General features: G+C 44.0%; 1 long non-coding RNA gene across 1 annotated transcript in view; it reads left to right on the top strand.

The window, feature by feature from the left end:
* LOC132536616 (uncharacterized) overlaps positions 1-7,803 on the top strand; it is a 38,118-nt gene extending 30,315 nt beyond the window's left edge. Inside the window, exon 2 of the long non-coding RNA XR_009548119.1 lies at positions 867-7,803. This is a non-coding gene — a long non-coding RNA (uncharacterized LOC132536616). The remainder of the gene's footprint in view (positions 1-866) is intronic.
* The last annotated feature ends 5,619 nt before the right edge of the window (positions 7,804-13,422 follow it).

Genomic DNA, 13,422 nt, shown 5'->3' with positions numbered 1-13,422 from the left:
CAGATTTCAGGCTCAGGGAAAAAAAAAAAAAAACTAGTGTAGCCACAGGCCCTTTGAAATATAACTAAAATATGCCTACTAGCTATCTACAAAACGTAGACCCCCCCCTCCCCCAACTCTTCATCTGTGCTATTCCAGCCTTTAGGTTCATGATTAGTCAACAATTTGTTTGGCTTTATATGTTAACTCTCTTTTCAGCCACCAGGTTCCAGATGCTAGCATGATGCCAACCAGACTTCCCTGGACAGACAACCCCACTAGTGTGTCCTGGAGCTCAGATTCCCCATAACCCTGCCCCACTAGGGAAAGAGAGAGGGAGGCTGGGAGTATGGATCAACCTGTGAACACCCATGTTCAGCAGGGAAGCAATTACAGAAGCCAGACCTTCCACCTTCTGCACCCCACAATGACCTTGGGTCCATACTCCCAGAGGGTTAAAGAAAAGGAAAGCTATCAGGGAGGGGGTGGAATACAGAGTTCTGGTGGTGGAAATTGTGTGGAGCTGTACCCTTATCCTATGGTTTTGTCAGTGTTTCCTTTTTATAAATAAAATAAATTTTAAAAAGAGAGAGAAAGGAAGGAAGGAAAAGAGACAGAAAGAAAGGAAGAAAGTAAAAGAGACAGAAAGAAAGAGAGAAAGAAAGAAAGAAAGAGAAAGGAAGGAAAGGGAGAGAGAGAAAAGAAAAGTTTATCTAGTGAAATTCAGCCCTGAGCGTTTTAGAAAAAGGGAGAGCCCATTTCTGAGACTCATTTCTCTTCCCAAGGGCAGCACTGTCCAGAATAAATCATTGAGCCCCTGGCCACACAGAGGTTTGTATGTTGCTCATTTCACAACCGCTAATCCTGTCCACGGTTGGCTTTTGCAGGTGTGAAATCTGTGGCGCCGTTTTCCACTCTGAATGCAAAGAAAAGTCTGTCCCCTGCCCGAGGTGTGTTCGCCGAGAGCTGCAGAAGAAGCAGAAGTCTTTCTGGAGGAGGTTGAACATGGATGAGAGTCTGGAAGAGGCTTGTACCATGTTTGAGCTGTCCTACCAGAACACTTGACTCAGATGAAATCCAGGACAGGGTTTGTCTTCTCAATGATGCATCAGCCCACAGGGCTCCCTAACTAGCCAGTTAGATCCCTTTGGAAGGAAGAGTATATCTCATCTTTAGCTAGCTATAGATATATATTTATATATACACATGCATACGCATACCTATATGTCCTGTACATATGCTCTGTATAAATTATTGTCTAAAAGGCCCATAGAGCCTCTATGGCTCAAAAAAAAAAAAAGACTACCAATAGTTGAATTTTTACTTAGCCATGAATTTGAGCTGTTTGCACCCAAGCAAAATGTGGTTTATATACATTCTTTATAGTTCAGATATATATATATATATTTCCCCCCTCACAGGAGCCATTTTCTTACTTAGGACACAGGATGAATCATATCCTACAGATTAGCAGTTCTTTGGTTTGTTTTTCGTGTTATTTATTCTTAGCCCTCACAGAGACAAGGTGAGTGAGGCATGCACCCTAGGAATCACTCCTGCATCTTGCCAGAGCCCGTTTCTCTCTGGTCTCTCCCGTTTCTGCTGCAGAACAGTGGGTAGAGGCTGAGTCAAATGGCTTGAAAATCAAGAGTCCGAACCCCCCCCCCCCCGCAACAATAAACAGATACCCTTATTTACAAGGAGAGCTAGTTTCGATTTTGAAGAATGGGTCTTCCCTAGAAGAGACCTCCGCCGCCAAGTACTGGTTGGTCTCTTTAACGGTACAAATCGCAGTGGCTGCCTGATGACACCACACTCCGCCATATTTGCCAGGTCATAAACAAGGCTCCTTTAAGACCAGTTTTCCAGGGTGATGTTTATGACTGTTCTGATGACAACTGGGAGTAAATTTCCTAGAACTGCAGTGAAATACACTGGTTTGTAGACTGGCAGACAAGTTTTGTGGTGTGTACATTCCAAGAGATGGTCTTCAACGTTCTTGGTTTTTGGTTTTTTTGGTTTTTTAACCGCCACAAAGGTTGTTCCTGCGCACTCATTTTCAATGTCTTATTTTTCATTGTTCCTCACTGCACTTTCATTTTGACTTGTAATTTGTTCATCACTTCACTTCTACTTTTACTTTTTCAGCTGTTTGAGAATATCAGAGTGACTTGAAATTTCAAAATATTAACTCTAGCCTATTAAGAAAGCGTCAAACTTATAAGTACAATTAATGGATTAACTGTACTATTATTAAATACACATATATTCACTCATAGGATTACTACCTTCAAGTAAAACAAGAAGTGCTAAGATAATGCGGTAGGGATAAGATGTATAATAAATTGCTTAGCCATTTGGCAGGGTAGTATCCGCTTTGCATTGCCCTTTTACAAGAGCCAACATAGCAATCACCGACTGAAGTTGTAGGTAGGATGGTACTAGAAATCAAGAATTCCATGCCTTCTACCTTACCTCTTCCCAGAACAGAAAAACATTCTTATGTCAAAGCAATTCTGATTAGACTATATGAAAAGGTTCTGTTTGCTTCCAGTCAGCAGATGCTTTCAATGCCTGTATGATTCTAGCATTTCACTGTTGCCAGAACCTGGTGAATCACTGACTCACAACATGGTACATGGAACCCCCCTGCTCCTTTTTCCTGTCTCTCTTATTCCCTCCAGATCTCAACTTATGGTACTTCCATCCACAGAAAGATGTGACATTTTAGACTAACTTTTGGCCAGACTGTAAGCATTAGACTTCTCAGACCATGCCAGTTCCATTGGCCCCAGACCACACATTTTAGTGAAGTAGCTCAACTCAAAAACAAAAGCAAAAAATAAACAAATGGGACTATGTCAAGTTCAAGAGCTCAGTACCCTGCATGCATTTATTTTTCTGATTACACAGTAGCTGTAACCAAGGCATGAAAACTTGGTTAAAGGCCAGGGCCCTATTCAGAAGACTTCTCACAGTGCCTTTTATCCTTGGAAACCCAGGTTGATTTCTGTACACTCACACACACACACACACACACACACACACACAGACTAGGGTGGAACATTTCAAACAAGTACTTGGCATAGAAGCAAATAAATTTGATCATCTCCTCTCTCCTTCTCCCCTTTATGAAATACAGTATTTATATTTTCCAGCCTCAGAGAAGATAGCAGAACATGATCTTTCACAAGAGAATTATAGACCTACTTATTATAAAACAGATGTGCTCCTATGGCAAAGTGCCTTTTCCTCCGCCCCCAGCTCCCTGTCACTGTAGCTTACCTTTCCTTTGCTGTAATTAATGTATCTGTGATTCCAGCTGTCGGCAATGCAATCCCCAGCACTATGCTTGGGGACCTGGAAGGTGGGGCTGTCTCCTCCCCTGTTGGCATGTTTGCTCTCAGCACAGAATTTCCTGTCCCAGCTCTCAGACATCCAGGGTCAGACTTGCAGAGAGTCAGTGTTTGGGATCCCTGTCTACAGGGCTTTGTTTCCACGGGTATCCGTTTAAAGGGCCTTGCTAAACATCGGCAGTCCCTGCGAATTCCTAAGGAAGAACTTTCCACCCACATAGTTTTCTGCTTACTTTCAAAGGGGGGGGGGGGGGGGCGGGTAGATGTGCTATCAATGTCAGCTGTCCAGAACTGGAACAGTATCCCAGTGGCTTCTGTTTTCTCTCCTTTTTGTACATCTCTGACAGCCGGGTCAGTCCAGTGGCAGGCCTACATCAACACTCTAGGCCACCACCGCCCAAATCTGATAGGGCAGGGTGCAGCCAAATTAGGAGCTGGGGCTGCCATGAAAATTCAGAATTGCTATTTTTCAGCCCAGAATTCCTTAGAGCACATGAACACCCTTACTGTTTTCAACCCTCACAGATTACTTGGTGTGCTGTTTAGGTAATTGTTTCACTGCCTAGAAACTGTCGAAACAAAAGTAGATCTGTGGATTACCACCTCCTTAAGACCTAGCTAATACCTGCTTTCCCTCATGTTCCGTTTTTCATCCCATATTAAATATCTTGCACATAAAGCACATGAGAAAAATGGTCAATTAAATCTCCTAGAGTTGGCAGGCAAGTCAAGGGAACCTCTTTTCATTTGAAAGGCCCATTCCCTGCTCTATCACTTGAGGGAATCCCTCCAGGCAGTGCCAGAAACTCTTAGGGGAGACAGCCCAACCCTGGTGAAATGTTGGCATCTAACCTGCAGTGAAGAAGCCAGTTCTTAAAATAAACTTGTGTGTACCACTGCAGGAAGGCCACAAAGTACTTAAAAAGCAGTCAACTGGAATGGGAGTCATGTTCTTTCCAGGACTTTTTTTTTTTTTCTTCCCAACACAGAAAGCCTCTTTATAAGAAAAATCATGCCCCCCCCCCTTTGTTTTACTGCCTTTACAGGGGTCTATATTACAGTCATTTTCAGATCTGTAGTACTATAAGGTTCTCTCTCTCTCTCTCTCTCACACACACACACATTTAGTGCTTGATTCACATTAATCAAGCTCTCTAGAACAGATCTCCCCCCAAAAAGGGAATGTCACTAGCCAATGTCCTAGAGGATTTGTGGTTTCTTAGCACCAGAGAGGTGGTGGGATATGCTTCAGGCTCCTGCAGGCGGTCTATGTCCTGATTTCCTCCCGACCACAGTGAAAGCTGGTGTCCTGTCACTCATGTTGCTCTGTGCAGTGAATCCTCTTTGATGGGGGTCTCACTTCTGTTTTCTGTGTGTGGACACACTGAAAATTAACACTGGATGGTCTCTTCCTGTGCCTCCTTGGAAGGTTTGGCTTCCAGACCTGTGTGTGTCCAGTCTCTACTCATGGCCTGGCAAATTCATAGGCGATTTTTCTGTGGTGTAGGAAGGTCATGATGCCACGATAAGCACTTTCTGCACGAGAGACACTATCTGAGGAAGTCGGGATATATTCTGCTCCTAGTTTTAGGGTAAAGCCGACGCTGCGTTTCACATTTTGTGCAGGATTATCCATCTCCACCCATCTGTTGCACTTCAGCAAGATAACCTGCTTATGCAATTAGTCTTCACCCCCTGATTCTAGTACTGCCTAGAGCCAACACAAAGGCTTTTTGTTTGTCTTACCGCTCCTAAAAAAAAAAAAAAAGAAAGAAAAGTGAGATACATATAAATTTCCACCTTCTTATTTCTTGACTTTTTCTGGCTCACTGCATTATTTACTCTGAAATAATGTGGACTAGTAGTGAACTGAGGACAAGACTGAAAGAAGTGAGTCTCCCCACATCTCCCCTTGCCCCAGCATGAACTCAATCACTGGAAGTTTTTCTTTCTTTGCTTTTTCTCATAACCAGACATTGGAGCTTCCTGCATCAAGGACCCTGTACTGTTCTTCTAACCAAGCCTGGTAGAACTAAGTACTCTAGTTTGAATCCAGTGATGATTGAATAAGACCTGCTCAGTTTATCTAAACAGATAAGTCCTGGTTCGTATTATTATATTATGGTGGTATAGTGCTTCCACAGTACAGTCCCAGCCCCCCAGCAGTCTTCTTACTGGTAGACTATTTTAATTTCACTTTAGTGAGAAAAAAAAAATAAAACAAACTCTGACTTGGGGAGTTTCTTTGGTGTGTTTAGTATAAAATTAGACTCCTGAAAACTAGAGGAAGTTATGTTGCAAGCAGTATTCATAGACCGTGTGAGGAAATGTAATAGGCAAGACTATGAACAAAAATTCAAGTCTATTAATATATACATAGTGAGAGCTGTGTTTAATAAGAGAGACTCAGAATCCAAGTTATTGTTAAACTCTAGAGAAAGTCAGAGGTGTGCAATATTGTCCGAAGCAAGGGCTTGATTCAAAATCAGTTTCAGAAGTTCATGTTATGTGGCCGTTTTCCAACTAAAGTTACCTTCCAAGGGGATGGAAGACATTATTAGACCCAAATGAAGGAGTGGTTAGGGTGAAGTTTAGGTGGTGGGTGTGATTTGATTCCTTCCTATGGAAAAAGAAGCCATCTTGTTAGGATGGACTGGAGTGAGACCAACTGTTGCCCTGCTAGAAGAGTCAGGCGCCTCCAGCAACTCTTAGCACAGTGAAGATTCCCTGCCCACCAGCCTCTCTCCCCTTCCCCTGGTCATCCCAGCCCCGGGACCTGAGGCCCAGCCCAAATTCAGGTATTATGGCTAGGAAGCAACTGATGGACAACTGGGGCCTATGGCTCCTTCCTCCATGCTGACCTTCCCGTTCATTTGCTCTCCCCATAGGAGTGCCTTATAGGACAGTCTAGTGCTTCTAGTCTCTCTGGCCCACTTGAACCCTGCAGGACACAGGATCACTTTGCTTCTTCCCTGTTAGCTACTCTTTATACAGAAGCACTTAGAGCCTGCATGGAATTCCATAGGCATGTCAGACTGCTCACCTTTGTCTAACCTGGTGCCTTAACCTCTTGGGTGAAACGATTCCGGTTGGAAACACACTGTTAAAAGTCGAATGATAGAGATTCAGGCAGTAGCACAGCAGGTTAAGCGCAGGTGGTGCAAGTGCAAGGACCGGCGTAAGGATCCCAGTTCGAGCCCCCCACTCCCCACCTGCAGGGGAGTCACTTCACAAGTGGTGAAGCAGGTCTGCAGGTATCTATCTTTCTCTCCCCCTGTCTGTCTTCCCCTCCTCTCTCCATTTCTCTCTGTCCTATCTAACAACATCAATAACAACAACAATAATAACTACAACAATAAAGTAACAAGGGCAACAAAAGGGAATAAATAAATATTTTTTAAAAAGTCGAGTGATAGAAACATTGGCTTCGCAACTCCATTGACACTTCTACAAGGAAATACAAAAGATACAACCACGTAATGTTTTAACTTTTAGTTGTTTTTCTTCAAAGTGTGTGTGTGTGTGTGTGTGTGTGTGTGTGTGTGTGTGTGTGTTTGCTTGCTGCTTGCTTGCTTGCTTGCTTACTTTCATCAGGCAAACTCAGGGGAATGTTATGATGTTACCAAGGCCAGTGGGTAGAAATTCAACCAGTCATCCAGACTTGAATCTGTAAGCAGTGAACTTAACCTTCTTTCAGGTCGATATATATCATACAAACATAAGGATTTTTCTTTTCTTTTGTATGAAGATATTCTCTTTTGACTTGTTCGTGACCTGTTTTCCAAATGGGAATTAGGGAGTCTCATGGGTGATTTGTAATCAGACTGTGTCTATGGCCTGGGCAGTCCTCTGAGCTGTTATTTGGTCTCTCACTGCTGTAACCCAGGTTCTGACTTGGGTTCCATGTCAGAAGCTGGTTGTGAATAGCTAGCAGCCTACCAGAAACAACTTAAGAGGAAACGAAAGAAGGAGAAGGAGAAGGAGAAGGAGAAGAAGAAGAAGAAAAAAACAACCTTGAAAGAAGAGTAAAAGGAGGGAAATTGTAGGCTGCTGGAGAAGAATGTGGCCGTGGTAGCATAGAACACTTCTATACAATGTGCCGTTCCGTTGCTAGGTCAGAATCATATCTTTTTCTCCTTAGTTGTGCTCTTGTAATATAGAATTGACTAGAATTTCAGGTTTGGACTATTATGTCACTCTGTGTTGAGATGTCTGTAATAGCTAATGTGCTAACCTATACCTGTTATTTCTGTTTACTGGATTTTATTGCCTTTTGTTTTGGGCATGACTTTTTGTTGTTATTGTTTACATCATTTAAAAAATATCAGTAACTGTCATAATGTATTACAGTTGTTTTGTTGTACTGTTGACAAGACCCCTAGTTTTTATGTTCATTTCTTATGTAATTTAAGAGAACCAGTTCCTAATGTATAAAATTACCCCCCTCCAATAAACAGTGCATAAAGTACTCTCTCTTCTTATAACAACTTAATTATAATATTGTCTTGGGGGGGCCAGGCAGTGGTACACCTGGTTAAGTGCACACATTACAGTGCAGTGCAGAAGGACCTAGGTTCAAACCCCTGGTCCCCACCTGCAGGGGTAAAGGCTCATGAGTGGTGAAGCAGGGCAGCAGGTGTCTCTTTCCCTCTGACTCCCCTGCCCTCTCAATTTTTCTCTATTTCTGTCTAATACATAAATAAATATTTTAAGAAATACTGTTTGGTGGTGTGGTAAAAGCCCAAGGTAAGTCCTGGATGTTAATCTAAGACAAGATTTAAGCTTTATTGAAAGTGAACTCTAAGGCTATAAAACATGTTTTATTATTAATCTTACAGACTTTTTTTTAATTCATCAACCTACAATAATCTCATCAACCGTTGTTCCACGTATGAAAATCGAGTAACAATAAAACATCACTGGTGCTGTGTATGGACTTAATTTGCCAGCTCAAGGAGTGATTCCTTTCTGATTTATTTATTCATTTACCTCTAGGATTATAGCTGGGGCTTGGTACCTGCCCTACAAACCCACTGCTCCCGGAAGCTATCTTTCCCCTTTTGTTGCCCTTGTTGTTTATCGTTGTTGTTGTTATTGTTGTTGCTGCTGCTGTCATTGTTGTTGGATAGGGCAGAGAGAAATCGAGATCAGAGGGGAAGACAGATGGGGGAGAGAAAGATAGACACCTGCAGACCTGCTTCACCACTTGTAAAGTGACCCTCCTGCAGGTGGAGAGCCGGGGCCCCCGAAACCGGGATCCTTACACAGGTCCTTGCGCTTTGTGCCATGTGCGCTTAGCCTGCTGTGCTACTGCCCCCCCCCCCCAGGGCATGGTTTCTTTCAAGTCTGAGACAAGTCTAGCAAACTCATGTGTGGTATGTTACTCCCTCAAAGTGTTTCTCCAACCTTTCTTCCCCTGGTTTCATCTCATCACCACACTTTCCAAGTTAGCTGGACAAGTGCCAGACAGCAGACAACCCTGCAGACCATCTTCCGGGAGCAAAGAGTGAAAAGTAAAGAGCAGGTATTTGTGTGACAGACAGCAGGCCTCTGGGACTGGAAGGTGGCTGGAAATAGTCTGCACTACCTGGTCTGCACAGAACATCACCCTGCCATCAGAAAGGCTATCGGGGCAAGGATGTCCACATGAAATCTTTTCAAAAGCACCATTTAAACACACATTTTCATTTACTTATTTTTACGTAATTTTATTTATTTTTATCGCCACCAGGGTTATCGCTGGGACTCAGTGCCTGTATAATGAATCCACTGCTTCTAGCAGTCTGTGTGTTTTGTTTGTTTGTTTGTTTGTTTTCCAGTTTTTGATAGGACAGAGAGAAATGAAGAAGGGAAGGGAGACAGAGAGGGAGGAGAGAGAAGGTGAGAGAGAGAGGGAGACCTCCTGTCCTGCTTCACTGCTGGTGAAGCCTCTCCCCTGCAGGTGCGGTTGGGACCTGAGTCCTAGCGCCTGCAAACTCGCGTTTTCAAAGACAAGCCTTGATGGTCTAGAAATTGTGCTTCCTGTTAAACATTGACTAAAGGTGAACCCTGAGCCTCGCTCCCTAAGACACACCTAAACAAGTTCATGCCCAACCGCTCCTCCTCCACCCGCTGGAAACCAACGGGCTCACACCCTCTGTGCAAAGCACAGCTGGACTTCATCCTCACAAGAACCGTGCCACAATCTGTCAAAGAGAAGCGAGTTAATGTTCCACTGAACCAAACCAAATGTGCATGTCGTCTGAGCCTGGATTCACCTGATCCGCAGGACAGGTATGTTTCTCCTCAGCTGTAGTCAAGTGGAGACGTTGATAAGACGTCCAGGAAGGTTTCACATTGTCCAAAAGAAGCTATGCAAAGATGCTTTTCAGAAGTGTAGAAGGAGATACTATTTTGTTCATCTCACCCCACCCACAGGAGATGGTGGTTTGAATCTCCCTTTTTTTTAAAAAAAGTTTTTTAAAATTATCTTTATTCATTTTTGATAGAGACAGCCAGAAATCAAAAGGAAAGGGGGATATAGAGAGGGAGAGAGACAGACACCTGCAGCACTGCTTCACCACTAGTGAAGCTTTTCCCCTGCAGTGGGGACCAGGGGCTCCAGCTGGGGTCCTTGCACATTGTAGCATGCGCTCAAGCAGATGTGCCACCACCTCGCCCCTGAGTCCTTTATAGTCTCCGCCACGCTATCCTTTGATACAACTCATGATGATGCCTTTTGACAGTGGTTCCCACAATAGAAACACAAAAATAAAAGCTTTCAAATATCAGGACCCCCCATTATTTTTTAATGTTTAATTTTTTTATTAGTGATTTAATGTTGATTTACAAGATTGTAAGGGGTATAATTATAATAGGGGTGTAATTCCATACAGTTCCCACCACCAGAGTTCTGTGTCCCCATCTTCTCCATTGGAAACGTCCCTATTGTTTATCCCTCTGGGAATATGGCCTGTAATTCCTTTTGGGGTGCAGAAGGTGGGAGTTCTGGCTTCTGCAACTGATCCTCCACTGGACATGGGCATTGGCAGGTGGATCTATACCCCTGTCCTGTCTCTTATCTTTTTCTAGTGGGGTAGGGCTCTGGGGAGGTGGACATTAGTGAAAGGACCCCCATTATCAATGATCAGATTGAAATAGCTCTGGATGGGCCCTGTCTGCAATTCTTGAAAGCTCTCTAGGTGATGCCTATGTGTTTTGAAAGAACTACTCGATTGAATGAGGTCATCAAGTACCCTGAAGTTAACGCTTGTCTGGCATCTGAGTGGTCCGGGATGTCAGAGACATGCCGAGGGTCTGAGGGCTCAGGTTGCACTCCGGCTAGCAGCTGCTGCCTCTCTTCTTCCCAGCAGACACGCAGATTTGGGACTTGCTACTCACGGGTTGCAATCGTTGCCATAAAACATTGCCTTTCTGCCCTCTTTTCTTGTAGGGTGTGGTTAACTTCTATTGACTCAGTATATGCCACCATCCACCCGATGAATAGAAGTAGCCAGGCCACGACCACAGGTGACTAAGTGAGCCTACAAAGAAAGCTATGTATTCTTCCTTTTCCTTTCCGTTCTTCCTGCGGTGCTACCATTATCCTCGGGCACCTGCATGGAAGTCCACGCCCTGGGCACAGCCCTCCTGACACTGCCTAGTGCTATTTCAAATGGAAAAAAAATCCCATTTAGGTGCTTCTTGTCCAGAAAGACTGAGAAGATCAGGAAATACTGAGTCTTTTCCAGGTTGCCACTAAAGAGCTAGACTTAACAACAAACCAGTCTCCAAATCCAGGCACCTGCCAAACTGGTGGTGGTCAACCTCAACTGCCAGTCACAACACAACGGGAACATGGAAAGACAATCCTTTTTATTTTATGTTATATTTCATTGGGGGAGGGCTAATGGTTTGCAGTCTAGTCTTTAGCACAAAGGCACAACCTCTCATCTCCCCTTGACTCTCCTCCCAGTGTCCCTTCATCCTGTCCGTCTTCCTCCTTCCTTTGTTTTGGTGCCATATGCCACACCCAGTCCAAGTTTCACCTTATCTTCTCCCTTACTGTCCTTTATTCTTAAGTTCCACCTATAACTGAGATCATTCAGTATTGATCTTTCTCTTTCTGGCTTGTGTCACTGAACACGATGCCTTCGAGTTCTAACCATGGTATTGCAAAGGATATGACCTCGTTATTTTAACAGCTGTATAGTACTCCATGTACCACACTGAAAGTCAATTCTTACCATCCCGCTGTGAAGTTAAAGACTTAAATAATGATCTGTTGGATAGTATGCCAGCTCCCCCTGGCTTCTGCTTAACCATATGCCTATATAGGGATAGATTTAATCCCATTCAAAGCTTTGGTCTATTTACATAAATCACTTTTACAAAAAGCACTCCCTCCAGGGCATTGGTGGTTCAGTGATAGGATTCTCGCCTGCTCCGCTCCCTCTTTGTCACACCCTGATCCCCTCCTTGTCACACTCTGATTTTCATCAGTCACTTTTCTCTCCACCCTCTCTATGTCACATCCTGTTTCCACCCCTACTTGGCAAGTATATATAAAGACAGCACTGTGAGTTTTAGGGTACTTGAGTTTAGCTTAGCTCGTCTTAGATTGTGCTGCGTCCTGCATGAATAAAGAGATACTGCCTACAGCTCAACCATGAGTCCCTGGTCATCTGTTACCCGCCCGTGAAGCCAGCCCGGCGAAAACAACCTAGCCCGGCGAAAACAACAATGATCCATCTTCCACATTGGATGAAGTACTTTCCCAAAGGCCTTATAAGAAAGGTGAGGCCTGCCCACGCTGGATAACACACACAGTAGCAATGGCTTTATTCAAACTCACTATAAGAAGAGAGCAACACCAAGGGGCTGGGATGCAGCTAGAATTGAAGCTGGTCTACCCAGGACCTGCCTGAGACTTGTAAGCAACACTGTTAGAAACTACCTTCCTGGGAGTCAGGCGATAGGGTGGTAGTGCAGCAGGCTGCACATGACACGAAGCACAAGGATCGGTGTAAGGATCCTGGTTCGAGCCCCGGCTCCCCACCTGCAGGGGAGTCACTTCACAGGCGGTGAAGCAGGCCTGCAGGTGTCTTTCTCTCTCTCCCCCTCTGTCTTCCCCTCCTCTCTCCATTTCTCTCTGTCCTATCTAACAATGACAACATCAATAACAATAATAACTACAACAGCAATAAAAAACAAGGGCAGGGGAGTTGGGCGGTAGTGCAGAGGGTTAAGCACACATGGTGCAAAGCGCAAGGACCGGTGTAAGGATCCCGGTTCAAGCCCCTGGCTCCCCACCTCCAGGGGAGTCGCTTCACAAGCGGTGAAGCAGGTCTGCAGGTGTCTATCTTTCTCTCCCCCTCTCTGTCTTCCCCTCCTCTCTCCATTTCTCTCTGTCCTGTCCAACAACAACGACATCAATAACAACAACAATAATAACTACAACAACAATGAAAAACAAGAGCAACAAAAGGGAATAAATAAATATTTAAAAATTAATAAATCTTTTTTAAAAAGGCCAACAAAAGGGAAAATAAATAAATAGAAATTTTTTTTAAAGAATATATATACATATACACATACACATACATATATAAAAGAAAGAAGCTGCCTTCCTGGAGGGGTGCTGGACGGTAGCACCCTTGTTTGATCGCACATGCTACAATGCATAAGGACCCAGGCCCAAGCCCCTGGTCCACACCTGCAGGGAGAAAGCTTCGCAAGTGGTGAAGCAGGGCTGCAGGTGTTTTTCTCCCACTCTATCACCCTCTTCCCTCTTGATTTCTGTCTTTATCCAATAAGTAAAACAAAATAAATAGAAACCACCTTTCTAGTTGGGTAAGAATGTTTGAAATGTCTTATTACTATCGTCTTGGACTCTGCAGTAGATGATTCCTCCCCTGGGAGAACGAAGACCCCGGGTACACAGTACCCAGGAAGTCCAAGGCGAAGCACACCGAGCAAAAATAGAGTTGATTCTCCTCTGTCTGCATCTGTTCCTTCACACGAGCCTGAGCAGAAAAGTCTAGAAGGAAGAAGAAATTCCCCCCTGTCTGAGAATACGGCAAGTCTGATTTATGTGCACTCATTTCCA

The sequence above is a fragment of the Erinaceus europaeus genome, unplaced genomic scaffold, assembly GCF_950295315.1.
Source record: "Erinaceus europaeus unplaced genomic scaffold, mEriEur2.1 scaffold_633, whole genome shotgun sequence".
NCBI classification, from domain to species: Eukaryota; Metazoa; Chordata; class Mammalia; order Eulipotyphla; family Erinaceidae; genus Erinaceus; species Erinaceus europaeus.
This window is presented reverse-complemented; position numbering and strand designations above follow the sequence as displayed.